At 38.4% G+C, this 21,017-nt stretch overlaps 1 protein-coding gene across 17 annotated transcripts in view; it reads left to right on the top strand.

The window, feature by feature from the left end:
• Nucleotides 1–21,017, top strand: part of SIPA1L1 (signal induced proliferation associated 1 like 1) — a 221,405-nt gene that overhangs the window by 98,067 nt on the left and 102,321 nt on the right. For 2 of the 17 annotated variants that reach the window (XM_054826599.1, XM_054826590.1), the window contains one exon: nt 12,248–12,339. The exons of 14 other annotated variants lie outside the window; for them this stretch is intronic. The gene's annotated coding sequence lies outside the window, so the exon portion shown is untranslated. Of the gene's footprint in view, nt 1–12,247; nt 12,340–13,970; nt 14,158–21,017 lie in introns of all 17 variants that reach the window. One more of the 17 variants, XM_054826591.1, reaches the window with a different exon arrangement.

The following is a 21,017-nucleotide window of genomic DNA, read 5'->3' as shown; positions in this document are numbered from 1 at the left end:
TGTATTTTAAGGCTTTATTAATATACAGCCTTAAAATTATTTATCTATAAGTCAGTTCCAAGATTGTGGTGAAAATTACTTAAAAATGTAGATAAACTGAATTAAACACTGAGTGGCTTGACACATACTCACACACACACCCCACCCCACCCCCCCAAGTGCTGAAATTTTTATGAACTAAATGCAGACAGTTGTGAGCAGTTTCTCTGTGATGCAGGTTAATGATGTCCACGTTTCTGGTAGGGAAAGGGTGATGGGCATAAGAGTAGCCTTCTTCTCTGCGTCTTGGAGATCTGCACCATAGGAATGTCTTGGAGACTTAAGCATTCCTTCAAAGGAATTATCTGGAAATTATTCATTAAATTCTCCATGTGCAAGAAATCAGCTCATCTGTCTGGTTTATTGAGAGAAAATAAGTTTTGTATAGAACGCTTGAAGTACTTTATTCTCCTTGGTATCATAAAATCGTATTAGCCATGGAAGAGGTGCTTTGCTGGCACGTACTGCAAGGAGGTTCTCTTGGTTTGACTAGTTGTCTGCTGTTGCTGGTACCAGATGAATATTGCTTCCGAGTTAGGCTGCTGAGCATCTTTCTGGTGTCTTCACACAGAATGCCCTGGTAACCAACCTCCTTGTTGCTTTGGTCTCCTTCAGGTGATTATTAATTTAGGAACATGTGTATTAACTCATTCCCTGTGACTGTTTGTAAGTGTACAGGGCAATTTTTATTTTGTTTACAATAATAATGTTTTCTGGTGACTTAATGAAGTTGGTATGCACATTTTCAGAACATAGGCTGATTGGAAGCTCCTGTGACTCATGAATATAAAACTTTTCATCTATTTTTATTTTTTTTCCCCAACAGAGTATTAAAAAACCAAAACTGAACATACAGGTGCATAGTACCAGAAATGTCCTTTCTACCAGTAAAGCTTGAAAGATTTCTTGAAGAAGGAGGGGATGCTACTCACTTAAAGAAAAGTGTACTTTCTTTCATATACTACTGCTTTATTGGTTAATCCCTGCCTCACTCAGATTCTCTTCTTGTGCAGATTAATAATTTCAAGCTGTCTTCTCCATCTATTATCAGATTTGGGAATGCAGCTTTCCACAGTGCACCTGCACGTTTTCAACCTGCACTTAAAACACAGATGCAAAAGTATACCTTCTTACGCTTTTTATTTCCTTTGCCTATGTTGTTTTCATTTCTTTTGTTGGTGTGCGATGACCTTATCAGAAGTTTTCATGGAAATTGGCCCCCAGCTTTTATCTGAACATGCTGACTTCTTCCACTTCTACAAATTTCACTGTACAGCTGGAATAGCTGTGCTTCACTAGTTTAACATGAAAAAGGATTTGTATATTAGCTTAATAATCTCTTTGTTTCTGGAGTTAAGTCATATTTGCATCTGGTGGAGTTTATGAAAGATTGTTTTCTCGGTACAGAGATCGTGGAAAATACATCATACGTAATCTTAAAGAATATTATTTTCAGTAAGTGTCACATACCAGATGGCTTTGAAATCTATTTAGCTATCTGTTTCTGTTAATCTTGCTTTGCTTGCTTGAGACCTCAAAACTTAATTTCCCCACCTGCTGATAAATATAGGGTCATAGAAATTGCTATATTGGGTCAGACCATCTGTTCTTTAATTAGGAGTAGTAACAGATGCTTGAGATGATAATGCAAAAAAATCTACAATAGGCAGTTATGACAATAATATACTCTGGGGTGTATCTGTCTGGGATCCTGTTAGTTCGGCTTGTGTCATAAAACTCAGACATTTGTATCTTTTCCAGGCCTTTGTTTTTAAATATTCTCAATTACAATGTCTTTTGTTCTCCCCTTTAACACTGCTAAGCTTTTAGCTTTGCAATCCTGCATCCGTCAGCAGTGTATTCCTTAGGTAGAGGTAGGAAGAAGTATCCCTTTTCGTTGATGGTGAACTTGTCAGCTTTCAATTTAGTTGAACACCTTCTCTTGCTCTTGTAGTATTCTGGGAAGGAAATTCTTGCTCTGCCTTTCATGTGCCATTTTCTATCCTTTTTGGGGGCGGGGGCGATCTTATTCTTCCTGATTTTTTTCCGCTTCATATTGATATTTCCCTGCTGCTTGTTATTCTTGGTTCCTGTCTCTGTAAGGCTTTCAACTAAACTGCAGTAACCAGATGATTCAAATTTCCCACCGTGCTTCAGTTGAGAAAACACCATTGATTTCTATGAGAGAGAATTTTTCTCATGCCATTGAAGATATATAATTTGTAGGAAACACCTTCACAATTTTAGCTTTTAATTGAGGAATATATGCTTTGTTGTACTGGTGAAGGTGGCTTGGCAAGGGGAACATTGACAGTGCTGCAGCGAGGTGCTGCTGTGAGCAGCAGAACGTGGCGCAGGGCTCCAAGGCTGAGGGAGAGTCACTTTTTGGGGGTAGGGGACTATCTGTACTTCCCAACATCCACAATGAGAAGTGGCACTTTTCTTACTGTAACTAGAGTGGTATTTAAAGGACTGATGAACTGAGGGGCAGATGTTAGCTGGTAGTAGCAGCGACATAAATATCTCAACAGCAATTCCCAAACTGGGGGTTATGGCAGTGGCAGACGGGCACAGAACCCAAAAGAAATTAGTTTGCTGGTTTTTGGTATCCTGTGCTGATCAACAGCAATTGGTATAGAAGCCAATTGATGTAGATTAAGATTATAGTTTTAAATAGCTCTGCAAAAGGGGTCTTAGTTCTCTTCATTCTTGCCAGTTTTGCAGGGGGAGGCTTACTTAGTGGAGTATTGTTCAGGTGTTGCCAGCCTCCTTAAATTGCTTACATTTTTCTACATAGATGCTCAGAAAGCTTATGAAATCTCAAGGTGAGCGCAAGTGAGCAGCGAAGGAGTTAATAGGATTTGAGTGAATGGCTGTGAAGACAAGTAAGGAAATTAATGGGGAAGAGAGACAGATTCTTCTTAGATACATCAGTAAAGAGAAATTGTTGAACCCTATCCTAACTAGCAAGGGAATGCAGTTCTTTTTCTAACCTGCTTCTAAGCATTAGAGCCAGCAGTCTTTGTTGTGTTCAGGTTTCCAAGGAGATGCAAGATATTTTTGTGAAATTGAGAAATCATGGGAAGAGGAATTTTAAAATGCACGTCAAACCACAAAATAGTTGCAGGGAGGACCTGTAATACGCAGTATTTTAAGGGTAGAACTTAAATGCCATATGACTGAAATTTGTCTTTTTCACCACTGGTAATGATTAGTGTTTAACTGAGAGCTATTTTAGGATGATAAACAACATTCCTTTCATTTTTAACTTCTTGGAGGGGAGACTAAGTGCCCACTAATAGATGCTGTTTATTCCAAAGTCTGCAAGAATTCTTTCTTGGGATCAACCCCTGTAAAATATTAGTAAGAAATTAAGTTTGTTTAAAAATGCTGGAGATCTAATTCTTGAGCTAGCCGTTTGGGTTGAGAGTGTTTAATGAAGACATCTTACAGATTGAGCCACCCAAGAATGTTCTGTGTCTAGGATGTTAAGAGCTACATAAGACTATATGAAGTGCTTAAGTCAACTTCTTGAGGAAACTGGAAATTTTCAGTTGACAATAGCATGTGTGTTGCATGCTATTATATTTTGCAAGCAAAAAGTACTCAGATGTAGGCTTATGCTTGGGAGCTCTGCGTAGTTGCAGCAAGTCCTGTGACGCCACCCAAGAGTGGGCTAATTGTGAACGCATGCCATTTTTTGTGAAAGACCTCATGAATTCATAATCAAGAGATGGACTTCTGTATTGGTGGTGGCATGACAATTTTTATGTTACAGAATATTATAGTGCAGCATTGTTAAGATTAGATAAATGAGTCTATAGCAGCCTTATCAACAAAAGGAGAGACTGAGTAGCACCTGTGCTTCCAGAGTGCAAATGATGCACTTGCTGCTGTATGGCCTGTTTGGTCTTAAATTTTTTTTTTTCTAGTCACAACAAATCTACAGCAATGTATGATTCTCTTGGCTTTATTTCCATTTCATCTTTTCATTTTTAATCTTCTTGTGGCTTCATTTCTGCACTTAAGCCCTATCACTGAATGGGCTGATCAATGTCTTTATCACTGCGGTTACAATACTGTTTATTCATGCACCTCTTCTATGCCTGGCAGGTGGAGCAGGCAGGTAGGGTGTGTAGCAAGAAAGAGAGGAGATTCACTATGAATCTCTGTGAAAATTCAGGAAGAGAAGGATAAATGAAAACTAAAAATACTGCCATGTGGATTAGAATTTGAGCTGGAAGCCTGGGGGGCTGCCATAGGGACTCTAGGTACTATTGGTGGGGGGAAGTAAAAGAGGACTTTTAGTGGACATGGGAAAAACTTTGGCTCCAATTTAAGTATAATTATATGTGATAAATCATTCCACAACAAACTATATGTCTATTGGAAATTAGTCTTCCTTAGTACTGCTTGTTTAGAGGAGCCAGCGACCATGGCGTTGTTGGATCCCCAGCTGTCATTTCTGCTTCTTGTTTATTCCATAGGCTAGTGAAGGCTTTCTTTTCAAGCAGGCAATAATGTCACTTGTAAAGATATATGGGATAATAAATTTATTTTAAAAAAGGGGGAAAAAAAAAGAAAAAAATATTTTTAGAACATCACTATGTAAGAAAAAACAAAATGCAAACCACTGTCTTAAACTTTTTGGTAGAAGTAAGAAATCCTATTCTACATTTTTGTATGTTTAAAATCACAGTTCTGTGAAATGTCTTTAGCTGGCCTATCTTTATGGTGGTTTCATGCTGATTTCACTTTTATTTAAGTTTTGTTTAACTGAATGTTCTAGGAAGAATTCACCTGCATTTACTTTGTAATATATCAAACCTTAATTTCATCCTGTCACCTGCTAAGATATTTGAACAAATATCTTAAGTTGATATGTAAACAAACAAGTAAGCTGAAAACTTTTTTCATTAATGAAAAAAAATGTAATAATCATATTTGAAAATACTGTTGTTCTTGGAAAATCATAGAGTACCATGAATTATGGAAGTTTTGAAGATTATAAAAAGTTAAATATATTTTATTGATGTAGAAAAAACATCTTTACCAGCTTTCTATGATTCCAGTTTTCATTTACACATACTGATTTTTTTAAAGTAGCAGGCCTCTGAACTACAACAATGGTGATGTGAGTTTTGTGAGATTGTAAAAAAAAAAAAAAAAAAAGCTTAAATAACTTCAAAAAAAGAATAAAAAATGCAAACGCTTTAGGAAATACTATCAAATATTACTGAAGGTTACATTACCTAGTGTATAGGGGCAATTAGTCAGTTGTTTCTCATGAGTTTGGCTTTGTATGTGTAGAAATGGTGAAGGTAGAGGGGGATTATATAGGCACCAACCGGTCAGAAGTGTCTTTTATTCTATTGGCTTTGGCACCTGAGTTTTACCTAGTGCAGAGTGAGCTTCACTCAGCACTTCAGGTTGTGCAGACATGCTTTCCCAACTTCGCTGTAGACAGCAAAGTGAAGATTTTTAAGTAAATGAGGTTCCAGTGAAATCTCAAAGCTGAGAGGAATTTAAAAATGAAAATAAAATGATCATCTGTCAGGAGAGATTCATTGGCTGCTATTCAGAACAAAAAAACTGTTCAAAATGCTTGTGGCCAGCTAAATGAATATGAATGTGTTTGGGGTTGGTTTTTTTCTCTTGTATGAATAACGGAACATGCCTAAATCAAAATTATTTAGCCATGATTGTAGTTGGTTAATGCCCACTTTGTATTTAAAACTTTTCTGAAAGAAAACATGCTTTTTCTCAATCAGTTTAATGCTAAAGAAGTTACAAACACAGTTATTTTGTGTGGATAAGTTCTTGTCTCTTCAGTTCTCTCCCATATAAAACTGATGTCAAGCTTCATTAAAAGTCATGATTTGCTGCTGTGAACATTTAGCTTGTTAAAGTACATGAGGACAGCCCTCCCTAAATGTAGTTCTTGAATAATTTTATCCTTGAGGACCAGTGCATGGGGTATCCCAAATTGCACACATCTTGTCCAAGATCTTGTCTTGATTACAGCATGTATTTTGATATGAAGTCAGAAGAACTATTGTCTACATTAGATTCAGTAATTAAAATAGTAAATACAATTCTGCCAAGTGCTTTTATTCGCTATCAAAGTGGTGAACCAAGCAGAGATTTTTGCAGCAAAATTGGCTATCTGAAGAATTAATTGAGCATTTGTATAGTAACAACGTATATTTATACGAAAGAAAAAGTAGTCTAACAGTGTAACAGCTTTTCCTGGTTAGTATTTTGATTATGACCTTTTAGAAGTTATTACTTGATCATTTGTTTTAGAGAACACTGCAGATGGATTGCTGTACTGATTGCTAGGCTACAGCAAATTCCTGTGTTCCCCACAAAGGGCATATGTCAAGCAAATTCTTCTGACATGCTTTTCCCCCGACGGGAGAGAAATCTCTGTTCGTGCCAAGGGTGCCACTTGTGAATGAAAGTGGGTGCTCTGAATAATGAATGCTACTTGTGTATAATATGTCTCCCGTCTGCGTGGGGTAGTCAGGCATGCCCGCGCTCCCAGGACAGAGCTGCCTCCCAGGAGTGCAATGGAATTCTCAAGTCAATGTTTAACCCCTGAACTTAGGAAGGGGGTTATGTGCTCCCCCTATAAAACAGAGTAGAGAGGAGGTCTGTCCGTAAAGTGGTATTTTTAACGTGCACCGTAGCTGTGACAGTATAGGCTTAATGCTTTTCCCATCTGTCTTTTGCAGAAGGTACCTTTGCGCAAGCTTTCGTCTTTGTTTTCAGGCGGGAGAAGAGAGAAGGCAGCATGCTTTCCAGCTAATTGCATTTTATACTTTACACGGGAACTTCTCTTTCACGTTGTACTTCCAGGAGCACTTCAGAGCTGCACTGCGGCTGCTGCTCTCGTGTGGTCACTTCTCACCTCCTGCTCTGTCTTCTCCCCTGAAATACTGCCAGTGGTTAGTTGAGTTGGATAAGAAATGAGCTCAAATTTGTCTTTATAAAGCCATTAATTAAATGCACACTTTAAATCTGGATCAGTTCTTCAATCCGGCTGCCCAGATGGCTGACAGTAGGGGAGAGGGAGCATGTTATTTGGCTGCGGTTTTGGTGGCAACGCTGGCCCGTACGGTTTGAAGGGCTCGTGGGGTGGCAGCATACGGGTGCCGTATTGCCTCCCTGATAGAGACCGATGAAATGCAGTGCTGTCATACCCTGGGAAGGTAGAAGAGGAATGTCCACAGATCGCTGTGTCCTGTGGAGTGGTTAACTGGCAGCTGTTAAGCAGGTACAGCATATACTCCTGGGTATTTTGGTTCTGGCAAAGGGAGTTTTGCTGGGCCGAGCAGGATTGCTGGCATGGAAGTCCAGCCAAGACACTGGAAAACTTAAAGCAGCTCTGAGTTTGTCAATATTTGGTCAACTTTCAGAGTCTTTGTAGATATAACTTCAAAAAAATTAGCAAAAAAAAAAAAATAATTTGAATAAAAATGTGCTTTTTTACTTCATCTCCGTTTACTGGACTTTGGTGGTTATGGTTATGCAAGTAAGTGGTGATGATTCTTTTACTCTTTCTGTCAACGAAATCCTCCATTTTCCTTCCTAGCTGTTGTAAACTTACTGCAGCAATGTCCTGCTCTTTACTTGGGACTGGTGTTTTGTTCTAAACTCTGTAGGAACATGACAAAATAATAGTCTTTTTATGAAAAATGCTATACAGTCATGTGCAGTTAGTTTCCTCTTCCTTTCTCCCAGTTCTTTTCCTTTGCTGCTGTCCTTTCCCTGCCATTCTTGATATATTGTGCTTAGCCCAGACAACAAAGTAATTGTTTATATAAATTACTTGGTATTTATTTATACTTTTTTTTTTATTTGAAGCAGCAAGAACTATGAGAAAGGGCCAAAGACAGGCTAAGAATGAAAAAAATCACATCAGATATCAGGAAAGCAAAAAAAGGGGTTGATATTTTGTATGTTTACTAGCAAAGATGCAACCCCAATTTGTCTGATGGCTCCGAGTTGTGTGTATCTCTGGCCCTGATAGACACGGCACTGAGGAATTTGTTTTCCCTCCTGGAGAACTCCATTTTGAAAGGACTGTGAATTTGGCTGTTTGATATGTGTTATCATGCATAAGCTTGTCACTGGGGAAGAGAAATATTTAGTTAGGGCACCTCAAACTTTCCCATTTCCAGCAAGCTCTTTAAGGCTGGAATTTACTAGCTGCTGGCTTAAAAAGAAGAGGCCAATGGATTATGAGGAAGGAGGAGGGAAACATACCTGCTGTGACAAAAACATGTCATGTGAAGTAGTGCAATACAGTAATACAGAATGGATGGAAGATGCAATGGTGTGAATTAATGCATATAAAAAATTACTGGTAAAGCAACATTGCTTTAAGTAAAAGGGCATTGTTCCCCTGACATCTTGAATTGGGCCTTACCTGTGGTGGCAGAGCGGCTACATCTGCCTTTTTTTCCTTGCCATTGTTCACTGCATGGTAATGGAAAATCTGCAGGAGAAGTCACCTTTATGGTGCTCCATGTATAGCCTTGCCTGCGCTGTTTGCATTATTATTCAGTTTGTAAAATAAGTACCTTGTGGATGTCTTTGGAGCTAATTAAACGTCGTCCTCCCAGGAACCAATTCTACATAAGCAGAAACAGCAGAAGCATGATACTACGCTGCATCCCAGAGAGCATGAAACGTTTCCCTAACTGCTGATTCTTCCTTGGCTAACAAGTCACATCCATTTTATCAGTCGCATTTACATGTGAGAGCTCTAAGCAGAAACCTCAGGGCATAGTACTGCTTAATGTATAATAAATTCTGTTTGCTTTTTTTAATGGCTAAATGAAATGTGCTTTTTAAGCTTTTAACAAGAATCTTTGTAAACATTTTATACAGCTTTAAAACTAATCTTTAGTTTGTTTTTTAAGAGATCTCGTTAATAAAATGTGTTTTACTAAAGCTATCACCCACAAATTTAAGGAAAAAAATAGGACTGCAGCTGAAAGCTGTTTAACAATATCATAATGGAGTGGTGTTAAGAAACCAAGAGTATTTTAGCAGCATAGACCTTTGGCAGTTTTGGGAGGCGAAAGTAAGTTAATCAGTGGTCCTAAATCTGTAAGGTGACTATATGCAGATCAGGACTGAGGCATATTGATGGGGCTCTGAGAGCCTTGTAGTATGTGTGCACCAGTTCCAGCTGTCTGTTTCCTGTTAAGTTAATCAGATGCTTACAACTTTTTATGGCTGTTTAACCTGCAAAGGGCTAATTTTAGCTGCTTTATGATGTACAAGAGGCATGCCACATGTTATTCTTTTTTTCTTGTATTTACAACAAAATTAGGAAAGTATTTGACTTGAGCTTTACCTAGTTCCTCAAAACAAATCTTTCAACAAAATGTTACTGAACAAAAAGTAAGGTGTGTTTTTCCTAAAACTGTCCCTTGGCTATTTAGCGTTCACCCTTGTCTTGTTTGTCATCAGTCCTCCATTCTGTGTGGTGTTTTTCAGCTGCTAATGTGAATAGACAATGGAGAAAACATCTTCTTTGTTTCACATCTATTCCTGCCTTTACCTGCAGAGAAGTGTTAAGATCTATCTCTGTATTTCATGAAGTTGAAAAAAAAATGAATGAAACTGTTTCTCTGTAGGGAAATGGCATTTTCATTTTCTGCTTTTAGGTCAGTGTCATGCTGCTGTAATGATTACGCACTATTAGCCCCGTAGGCTGCTCTGGTGAAAGTGTGTTTGCAGATCTTTGTAGTGCATCTTAAAGAAGCTGGTTGAGAGCATGTTTCAGGTTGGTCGTTTTTTGGTTGGTTTCCACCCCCACCCCACCCCCCAAAGATACCACATGCTTCATCCACAAGAGTTTTCAGCATTTGAAACTGTAGATAGAATCATAGAATGGTTTGGGTTGGAAGGGACCTCAAAGATCATCTAGTTCCAACCCCCCTGCCATGGGCAGGGACACCCTCCATTAGACCACGTTGCCCAAAGCCTCATCCAACCTGGTCTTAAACCAGATTTTAGCAAACAAAAAGCACTGCTTCTATAAAGTGAATAATCTCTATAATGGATGGCACGTGTTATGTCACGGTGTTAAGGAAATCGATTCCAGCAGATGCTCAGCTGTCTCCTAGCCTCCAGCTGCTGCTTCCCTTCTGCTTCACACCCAAATTGCTTGGAAAGTATTTGTGGTAATAGGGAAGGCGAACTTTGGTGTATTTTAGGCATCTTGGACTAAAAAAAGAATTTGATATTTCTTGCTGGATTGTATTGCTTTAGAATTGTTTGGTCTGAGTCCATTTTTAAATTAGACGGTATTAAAAGAAAACCAATAGTAACAATCAAAAAGTCCATCCATTTCTTTTTGATTTACTACAGAATTTCTTCTGACACATCTTCCTACGGGAGAGTCTTTTTTTCTAACATGGTTCCTCTGTATCGTAAAAACAACCCACAAAAGCGGTTACTGTCTTCAGGGTTATGTATAAGCTCCACAAGGAAACTGCACAGAGCATTCAAAAAAGTTTTCTGCAAAATAAAATACCTCCTTTTCTTCTTTTTGCTTTTATCTTGAACACTGTTCTGTACTAAAGCTTCTTACTGACATTGAAGTTCTCTTGTGAAATGATCTGTTTGGCTGCAGGCTTTTTTTCTATCCAGTCAGCTATTAGTTTATTACAAAGATGTCTTTAAAAAGAATCAGTGTCTCGATTCTCTGTTACTATCGTTCTCATTGGCAGTCGTGAGGAGTAGTGGAGTAAATAGTTGTATCTCTGAAGAGAAGTGGTTTAGTAATAAATTCAGTGATGCCTTTAATGATAATACTGCGAAGGCTGTCTTTTCGCAAGGAGATTCAGTTCAGTAGTACCGGTGTTATAATTTGATCTTTTCCAGCAGTCATTACGCACAGTAAAATTCACAGCACAGTGGAAAAATGAAAAGTGACAGTTGCTTGTTCCAGTGTAAATGGCATAATAAAAAATTATGATCTGTGCCAGAACTTCTAATTGATCTTTTTATACATAAGTATTAATAATTATCATTAAATACTACCTAAATGAAGGTGAATATGAATGAAATTACTAAGGTTTTTAGTTAAATGCATGGATTTATTTCTTATACCCTTCTCCCTGCAACACCACTTGTGTAGAAGGCTGAATTTAAAGATGCTTACCAAATTTTTGGGATTCTCCTTTTATTGAAATATATTTATTTCAGAGGTTCTTAAATTGGTTTTGTGCATCTGATTTTACATTTGGTAAAATCTGCCACCTTTTCCCCCTTTTGGCAATATATTATTCTTTACTTTTCATGGAGTTTTTGCCAATACTATGCTGTACTGAAATTGTTGTAGAACTGTTGCTGCACAGTGATATTTGTCTAAGTCCTTCTTCCCGGCCAAAATTTTCTTTTAGGTGTCCAGTGAGCTATGTAGGATTTCTACCTGCATGTAGATAGTTGGTCTATCTTTTTTTATATATATATAAAATCTACCTGAATGTATCTACATTGATATCTGTGCAGAAATAGAATTTCATAGAAATAATATAAATATCTTAATTTCTTTTCCTGAAGCTTCTGGAATGGACATCTTCAATTATTAGGTTTGTTTCTCACCTGCCCAGTCTTTTCCCAGGAGTTGCAATAAATGTCAGTATGTGGTGTGCAGGAAGATAGGAAATGGGAAGAATAATGTATAGAGAAGAATTTTTTTTTAACTGCTATTACCATACCACATTCCTTTAATGAACCAGAATTTACAAGTACGTCTGCTCAGATTGGAAGTTGTAGTCAACTAAAATGAGGCTCTGTAATAGAAGTTTTTAACAGTCTTTATGACAGATGGTGTTGATTATTCCAGCTTTTAATGCTGCAGATGTATTTTTCAGAATACCTTTCATGATAAGTTATCCTTAAAATGGTTTATCCGTATTTAAAATATTGATATGTTCACAACACTGGATGGGCATGCCAACGTTTCACTCTTCTGGAGTTTGATTCCTCCAGTTCAAAAAGTAGAACATATTAGAAGTTTTAGTTACTTCAGAGAGTTAACTTTCTTGATTAAATGACTTTATGGTTTTGAGATTCAGAAGCTGAAAATAGCTATACTTTAACACATCTACCTAATTTTCTCTTCTGCTGTACTAATCACTTGTGGAGCTTCACAATTAAACTGAACGTGTCTCACTTGCAGGTTCCCGTTGACACTCTTGTTCTGATGCATATGGATTTTTTCAGAGTAGCTCATATTGCATGGAAGAGCCTTGGAATGCAGCTACAGACAGGGTGAAGTATTTTATGCTGGTGTGAAAGTAATGCCATATCTACTAAATAAATACCCACCCAGCTCATTTATCATTTTCTGCTGTGTACAGCTATGCTGGCTAGAGCAGAGTGAGAATCCCTGGTTAAGTTTGCTGCTTTGGATGCAGTTCTGCCCTGTTCTCTGTGTTACCGTGTCAATCTCGTATTTCCTTCACTGTGGCTTTCTGCATTCCTCTTTGAAACACTCTGCTTGTTTCTCTGCTTTTTGTGCTTCATCTCTTGCTGATGCTCAGTACTTCTGCAGGGTGTAGAGTTACTCACCCCGGTATGTACTCACTCAATGGATTCAGCTGCCCGTTTGGAACATCAGCTGTCCGAACTGATTTGTGCTGACTTTTCTGAAAGGGATTATTCTGTGCTATGCTTGTGTCTGTGCACGTTTTGAAAATCAGTGAACTAGTGAATGGTATGCTCTGTTATATTTCAAGTGTAGACTGTATAGTTTTTGTGCTTAGACTTTTTTTGAATGAAGTTAATTCTTCTGTTGATGTAAACTGTTGGTAATTTTGGCATCAGTTAAAAGAAACATTTGTGCTGCTGGAGTTAAATGCAATTTCTATTCCTGCCTTGCTCTGCTAAATTTGAGCATTATTCTAAAAATATGGATTGTCTTTTTTGAACATCAAAAATCCTGTAGCAGTCTGTATATATTTGCTTGATGAAAAAGAAGATGCTGTCAATTATTTGCTCAGCACAGTAATTTGGTCTTCAAATTGTGATATGTACTTGGTGTCTGAAAATGACCTTTTGGGGTCCTGTCTGGAACCTGGAGTTCTGCATCCATGTAGAAAGCAGCGGCCTAACACGGGTAAATGGACCTGCACTTGGAGCTTAGATACCTAAGGCACGTAAGCGTGTAGTGTCAGGTTAAGAGGAGGGGAAGGAGCCACCTGCATCTCTTCCTCAGCTGGAGTACGCAGTTACCCTCAGCATCATCACTTCATGCTGCTGCTGTGATTAACAGAACTATGGCCTGCGCAGACATACACCTGTACGTACCCAGTCTACAGTGGTACTGTCTCAGCCAGGATGGTAGTAAATCTAGCAAACTGTTAAAAAGCTTGAAAATGCATCTTGAGTATACACCATTTTTAGTGTTTTTCTTTCCTGGGTTTCCTTGCATATCATTTAACATCAAGGAAAAAAAAGTACTTCAGACTTGAGTACAGATTTGAGTAGAAATGTCTGTACCAAATGTCTGAAGTGCTTAGGAGGAGAAAGAGCCTGTGGAATGTTCTCTGAGCTAATGTCATTGCTCAGGCCTTTTTTTGGTGGGAATTTCTGTATTTTTTAGGGGTTTCTTAACTCACTTGGCTGGTATCTGTTATGATTTTCTTCCACAGTCAGTGAATCTGCTCATTCCTGTCCAAGGCCATATCAGTGAAAGTATTCCCAAATCTACCCATTTGATGCAGGAATTCTGTGTGGTCTGGGCTGTTGAGTCTCTGACATGTCCAAAAGGGTGTACAGCAGAGTCAGGACCGAGTTTTCTAAACAGGGCTGTTACTGCTCTTAATGTCTCAGAAATGGGAAGAGACTCATTATGAATGCTTTCCCATGCCTCAAATCACTCCACTTTTTTGTCTCTCCAGTTTCAGGGTCCTCAGAGTTGATGGTTTGTTCAAGTTGCTGATTTGAACTGGTATTCCGGTAGATGAGTGCTTCAGAAATTTCCTGAGAACCCTGTGGAGCCATCCGTCTCTGCTCCTCGTTCCCTCCAGGCTGACAGGAGGCATTTGCCCCATCTCCTCCTCTTCCTCAGGACTTTATTTGTCCAGGGTAGGAGCTGTCATAACTTCTCTGATACCTCACAGAATGATAGTGGTGTTGTGCAATGCTGGCTGAAACATCCATCTAACTCCCATGCTTTCTAGCTGATCTGAAATTTTTGCTTGAGGACTGCTGGATTAATGAGTCTGGTTTTAATTCAGAAGGATGACTTCAAGTTTGCAGAGGCTCATTGAATCTTCTTTTGTGATGCAAAGAAATTTCCTTTCCCTCAAGTGAATCAGAGGAAATTTCACTTTTCTGTCTCCCAAGGATTTCTCTCTCATCTTTTTGATATGCCCTATGCCCACTTGAATCCTACTTTTCTGCCCCAGTGTAGCCAAGTCAGTTATGCAACTATTGCTTTAATAATACAGCACTGGAAAAATCTGTTGTTTGATCTCCTTAAAGCATGTGAGACATTAATGATCTTGGAAACATATCTTTATTTGATCATCATAGGTAATAAACCTTCCAATATCTCATGAAGAGAAATTAAATGACATGTCTAGATGAGATTTGTCTGCCACAGGAAATCAGTTTGTTTTGTCATTCAGCAGTGACTTCGGTCTCCATTTTGAAGGTTTGACTTTTCTTGGAGAAGACCCTTCTTATCTATGCTGCTAGCAAAGTAAATCAGCCAGGCTGTTTAATATGTATGAATTAAAATACTGTTTTTTCTGATCACTGGGGAAATTACTAAAGACAATAAAAATTGATGAGTTGTTCCACCTTTTACATTTTTGACAGAATGATGAAATTGCAGGTTTTTGTATAGCAAATTCAATGCTAATATTTGTCTAACAAGTGTGGCTGAACTTTCATGGCTTTTTCCAGCTTGCCTTGCATTAGGCAATGGACTGCTCTCTTCAAATTTGTATGACAGTATTCTGGCAAATTAAGAAAATTCAGGAGTCACCCGGGAGTTGCGGCTGAAGTTACTCTCCTAGTCTGATACTGGAGTCCTTTGGGGTTTTACTAAATACTTTTTATCCTGGACAAAAATCTTTTTATACCTTTGAGTTGTATGCTTTGTTGTTCATTTCATGATCTCTTCAGAGTTGTCTTGGTTGCTTGATCACTTAATTGGATAAAGTAAGATTCACTGAGGTTAGCACTGTTTCAATTTTCAATCCAGCTCCAGTGGTTTGGGGAAAGCTATATGGTGTGGTTCAGAGTTTTAAGTGGTTTAACCTTCTTTTTTCTGATGGTTGTTGTATTGAGAAGTGACTAATAGTGATGAAACTGTTACATCACTTTTCTTTTTTGAAAACTGTCTTTATCATAAATGTTTTGCTGCAGAAAAAAAAAATGTTCAGAGTAAAAAGCTCATGTTGGAAAGGGATAGGATTTTTCATATAATCACATTTCAAAGTGATAGGAGAAGTAGTATAATATTTGCACGTAACATGGAACTGCGCTGACTGTAAGCAGTCAGGCAGGATGGTTTTTTCCATGATTCAGTGATGGGCAGAAATCATTTCATTGCTTGGTGTCTTTTTCGTGATATACTGATTTCTCAGAGCTGTGAGCCCCAGAGATGGAGAATGTCTGATGTTCTGGGTCCAGTCTGTGTTCTGGGAACACATCTCAGCCAAAAGATTGACCTCACAGTTGAAAAACACTTATAAACGTATTCATAAACCTTACTCTCAGCACCTCTGCTATTACTCACATCTGAGTCGCTATCCTTTTCCTCAAGCATCCCCTTGAAAAATGATTTGCATCATAGTGAATGTAAAGTGTGAATGTATTTGTAATCTCGGTGAGTTTAACAAAGTGGCTGTACCCCAGAACTCATAGATTTTTTTGACTGGGATTCGGGTCAGATATTGTTCTGCCACAAAGACACAAGGTTTATGTTTTCACTGTGGTCTCCAGGAAGAGAGGAGGAAAAAGGCAAACTATAGTAGTTTCATCAATGGTCAGGAGAAACTTCCTTTTGATAATATCAAATTGTCGTTAAATGCTGCTTTCAAGGGCCTGAAGAATAAACTCTTCTAAGTACAAAATGCTTTAAAAATTCTGAGAATTTTTCATGCTTGTCATCATCAGCCTGGATGGAGCTCTGAAGTACATTGTTGATGTTAGTGAACTTTGACTTCACTGCAGTTTTGTGTATTATGTAAAGTGAGACTTTAAATTAGCCTTCTATTAATAGTTGTCTCTTATTCTCATGTTTCAAGGTTATATTTGTCATTAGCGTTTTTCTGTCTGAGCTCCAGTTGCTGAAGTATCTTAAGGGTCACAATTAGGGATGCTGTCATCTGCATTGTTTAAATACGCTTTCTGTGGCATACTTTACCTACAGTGCGCGACATCATACTAAGTGTTTTGCAGAAAGTTGACTGAAACTGTACCTAAAGTGATGGCTCTACTGTCAGGTCATTGAGTGACAGCACGAGACTCATAAGTTGCAAATACGTTGTAAGCTTACTAAAGTCCTGGGTAGGTTGGATGACAGTACATGCTGCAAAAGTTAAAGGTAATAGCTACCCCCCCGCCCCCATCCCCGATGAATTATGAACTGTCAATATAAAGCACGTGCTAGGTACTAGGTTAAGTAGTTAAAACAGCACTTGGTAGACAGTACAAAGGATTTACCAATCACTTTTTTGTCAAGGGTAGTAACATTGCTTTTTACAGTGAAGTTCATTTGAGAGTCCCCACTGTAAGTGCTTGATTGTAGTTCCTTAAGTGTTTCAACTGACTTCAGAGATGATCCAGCAAGTTTCAAGAAGGAACCTCAGGGCTTGGTTGTTTGGGGTTTTTTTAAGTTTAAAAAAAATGTATGTGCTCCTCTTTGAACCTAGAGGATAGTTTTTTATAATCTGAAGTAGGAACTTAAAATAAAATTGTTTGTATTTACCCAGAGGTACTCTTCAGAGTTGAAACAGTATAACCGTAGATGCAGTCTCCACAGATTCTCCGATTCCTGCTATTGACCGTACTATTAACCTGATTTCCCCTCTGCAGGAAAATTGAACAACTTTGCTTATATGCAGTCAAATATGTTTATTAATAATTCTATAACAAAAAACTTTCTGAAAGTTGCTTTAGAGATACTAAAGTTAATACTGAAGACTTCTATTTCCAAAAAAAGGACACCTCCCTCCCTCAACCCTCTTAAACTCTCAAAATTATTCTGGGTTGGCTAAAGAGAATATTTGAGTCTATGGTCGTTGCTTTAAACCATAAATTTCTGTCCCCATCTGTAAGCTGTTGATAAATACATACATTGAAACAAATCTCCTTGACAATTCATCTCAGTTCTTGCAAAACAGACTCTTGCTTTCCTTTGTATTCTGTTCATTAGGTTTTCTGTTTTCTTGGGTATCAGTTATCAGGATAACTTCACCAAAACTTTTGGAAGCAGGGACACAGAGGATGGGAAGGGAGGCCTTGGCTTGTCCATCTCTTCGGTGTAGTATCCTTTAAGAGAACAGTTTTGCCCACTTTTAGCCATTCTGCCGTTTTCCAGCGGTGAGCTCCAGAGAATTTGCACGAACGGATCCCTCGGGAGCCTCTTTAGAGTACACCTGAATTTGGGCATTTAATGGTCTTATGGAACAGCTGATTTGAGCAGGCATCCTCCTTGTAGAGGAATCAAATTTTTCTTTAGCTTCATGCTTCAGTATCTCCATCAGCATTTCAAAATGTTTACCTACATCTTGGGGGGGATGTGATGCTTAGAGCAATACTGCACTGCGTTCGTTTGAATCTACCATGGAGAAAATATATATACATAGAACTTACAGGAGGATTTGCAGTGGGATTTTTTTTTCCCCTTTTGTTCTTGCTTCTTCAGAGATCTTTAGTTACCATAACAACACAAGGTAATTGTTAAATGCATGCTGAGGGCTTTTTTTAAGTTTCTTTTGCTGCTTATGTTTGAAAGTGTATTATATGTAGAATGAAACCTCCTCAGTCACTCAGAAGCAATATGATAATTCTCTTAATGGCTTTTATTCTGAAACTAAAATATTGATTTGATAAACATGGTGAAATATTTAGGAATGGCACGTTGGTTTTTTTTATACTTTGAAGCAAACTTGTGGTATAGTACTTATTAATGTGTAAATCTGGATTGAGACTAAAAAAATGACATACAAAATATCATATCGTTGTCAGTCTTTCTAAAAAGTAAAGTCTGAAACCATCTGAGATGTTAGTAGGGCTTACACAAGTGTGGCATTGTGATAAGTTGCAACTTGAATACTTATCTCCCTGCCCTCTTTCCAGCCGGTAGCTGTCTGTCTGTGCCTTTTAGTGTGTTAGGAAACGCTTGTGTTTATATGCTGAACTCTCTCGTTGGCACTGGCACGTGAAGGTGAGGTGGGCACAGCTGGTTACCCGACTTAACAGTAGTTAGAGCAATCGACCATGTAGCTGAACGGAGCAGAATGCGACAGTAGGAAATACGTCTGTTCTTCTTCGTGCGACTTTGTAGTGGGTAGAGTGCTGCATTGGCTTAACTTCAGACTTCCAGAAAGGACACAGCTATTGAGAATTCAAGCCAAAATCCTAAGTTTTGAAAGAAAGCAAACGTTGTGCTTCCATTTCTGCCAGGTGCTGGAGCTGAGGAGCTGACATTTCAGCAGCAGAATGATGTCTTCATAGAGATGATGAGTACAGGCTGAGTCATGTAATCTTCAGCTTCAAAAATTAATCTGCTGTACATAAAGTTTTTTATTGCTGCCAGCCCACTCTGAAAACTTAGTTATGCCATGTTTGCCAGTGTAGTTGCAACAGTTTTGGCTGGCTTTTCTGGTTTTGTTTGGGGTTTGTTTTTCTTTTTATAAAAGAGAAAAGTGTACATAATTTTTCTAGCAACTTGCCAACAAATTGCATCTAAGCAGCCGCAGCGTTGCTTTTTCTCTGAGTTACTATGCCAGTTCCTTATGAACTTAAGGCTTTTCCTCTTAGCAAGCTTGATTGATAGCTAAGTCCAGCTCATCAAAGTCCGCATGAACATTTTCTGGGTCAGATACAGCCACTTTGAGGTTAAACAGTAATGTGGATTTTTTCTTTTCATTCTGGGATTATTTTTTTCTAGTATTTTAAGGAAATATATTTTATTCAACATTCATATTTCGCTACAGGTCAGTAATATAAAGTGGAGTCAAGTTTTGATTTTTGCCTGAAATAAGGTACACCCATGTACTGGATCATCAGTTTGGGAAGTGGAAAACATGTTTCTCTGAGCCTCATCCTTCGAGACATAATACTTATTGGTCAGCTGTTTCCGAAGTGGATTAGGTAGTATCTTTGTACATCAGGGTCTGTTAGGGGAACAGTTAGAGCATGATGTTGGATGTATCAAATGCTCTTGAAATCTGGCTGGCTGAGCAAAACAAGAAAATAATTCAGTGGTTCAAGATTTGGAATCTCCCGTGTAGGAGGTTGCTTGTTGCATTTCCATCACAGTTTTTAAGAACAAAACAAATACAGAAAAAAACCCAACCTGGAAGACATGCTAGCAATAGGGATCAAGATACAAGCTTGCTTTTAAATTCTTTTAGCCCTGTCGGCATTTTGGGTTATTTCCAATTCCACTTTCTATAGTGATTCTGTTTTCATCTCAAGTTATTTAGCTGTCTTAAATTACTGATGGTTCCGTGTGGTGGTGGTACCATATATGAATTTCCTGACACTGCCTCTGTGCTTGGGCAGTGTTTCCAAATTCTTGCTGGCTAGCCTCTGCCTGCTTCCGCCTCCTCCTGTACTGTTTTGTTTTGCCCTGGCGCTCAGTCGGGACTTTCCTATTTAGAATCATAGAATCATTTAGGTTGGAAAAGACCTTTAAGATTGAGTCCAACCATAAACCTAATGCTGCCAAGTGCCACTAGACCATGTCCCAGAGTGCCACAGTACCACATCTACACATCTTTTAAATGTCTTTGGGGATGGTCTCTCTGTTTCCTATGGGGTCCTGCCTACTAGTTCCCTGAGTAAGCTGAAGTCACCTCTTCCAGAGTCTAGGATCCTCTGCTCTACTACTCGCCCTTGCTCCCTCCAGGCTCTTAACCACCTCTATTTGTGGTCACTGCAGCCAAGGCTGCCATTGAGCATCACATCCCCAGCCAGACTGTCCTGGTTTGTGAACAGCAGATCCAGCTGTGCATCAACCCTGGCTGGCCCGTCCAGTACCTGCATCAAAAGCTTTAGCCCTATTGCTCTGTAATTTTGCAATCAAGTTTGAAATAAAAGCATTCTTCCACTGTGTTAGATATGAAAATGAATCCCAGTTGATTAAAAGAAAATGTGATACTGTATACAAAAGTGAATATAAATTGGTATATTCTGTAGCCATTTGGTTTTTTATGTAGAATAGAAATTAGGGACACCTCTTGGATGGTGGTAAAACACAATAAAGGGAGTTTCTTTGCATGTATCATCAGTATTTTATGAGGCAGAAGCAGAGGCAGATTATCTGGAATCAATACAAGCTTTAGAATCAACAAATTATTTTTCATGTGTGCTAAATAATCATGTGGGAGACATTCATTGCGAACAAGCTGGTAATATTTTTCTCCACACAATTCTGAAAAGAAATTTCTGTGGTAACAGTGGCATTTGCCAATTTGGTCTCAAATTACTTCTTCTACTCTGCTAAAATGTAGTTTGTCCCAGTAGGGGTTACGCAGTTACTCTATAGAGAATCTTTTCTATAGAGAGATGAATGTTAGTCTTGCAGGCCATTTAAGTCATGTTTTTCTGTTGTTCTGGTGGGTTCCTTTTTTATAATCTCTGTCTTTTTAATGGAAAGGATTTGAAGAGGAAAATCTTGAAACATAACATTTATCTTTAAAACTTGATTATTTTACCTCTTCAGTTAACCACAGCGTTTATACAAGAGTCATGTATAATGT

The sequence above is a fragment of the Grus americana genome, chromosome 5 (assembly GCF_028858705.1).
Source record: "Grus americana isolate bGruAme1 chromosome 5, bGruAme1.mat, whole genome shotgun sequence".
In the NCBI taxonomy this organism is placed as follows: domain Eukaryota; kingdom Metazoa; phylum Chordata; class Aves; order Gruiformes; family Gruidae; genus Grus; species Grus americana.
This window is presented reverse-complemented; position numbering and strand designations above follow the sequence as displayed.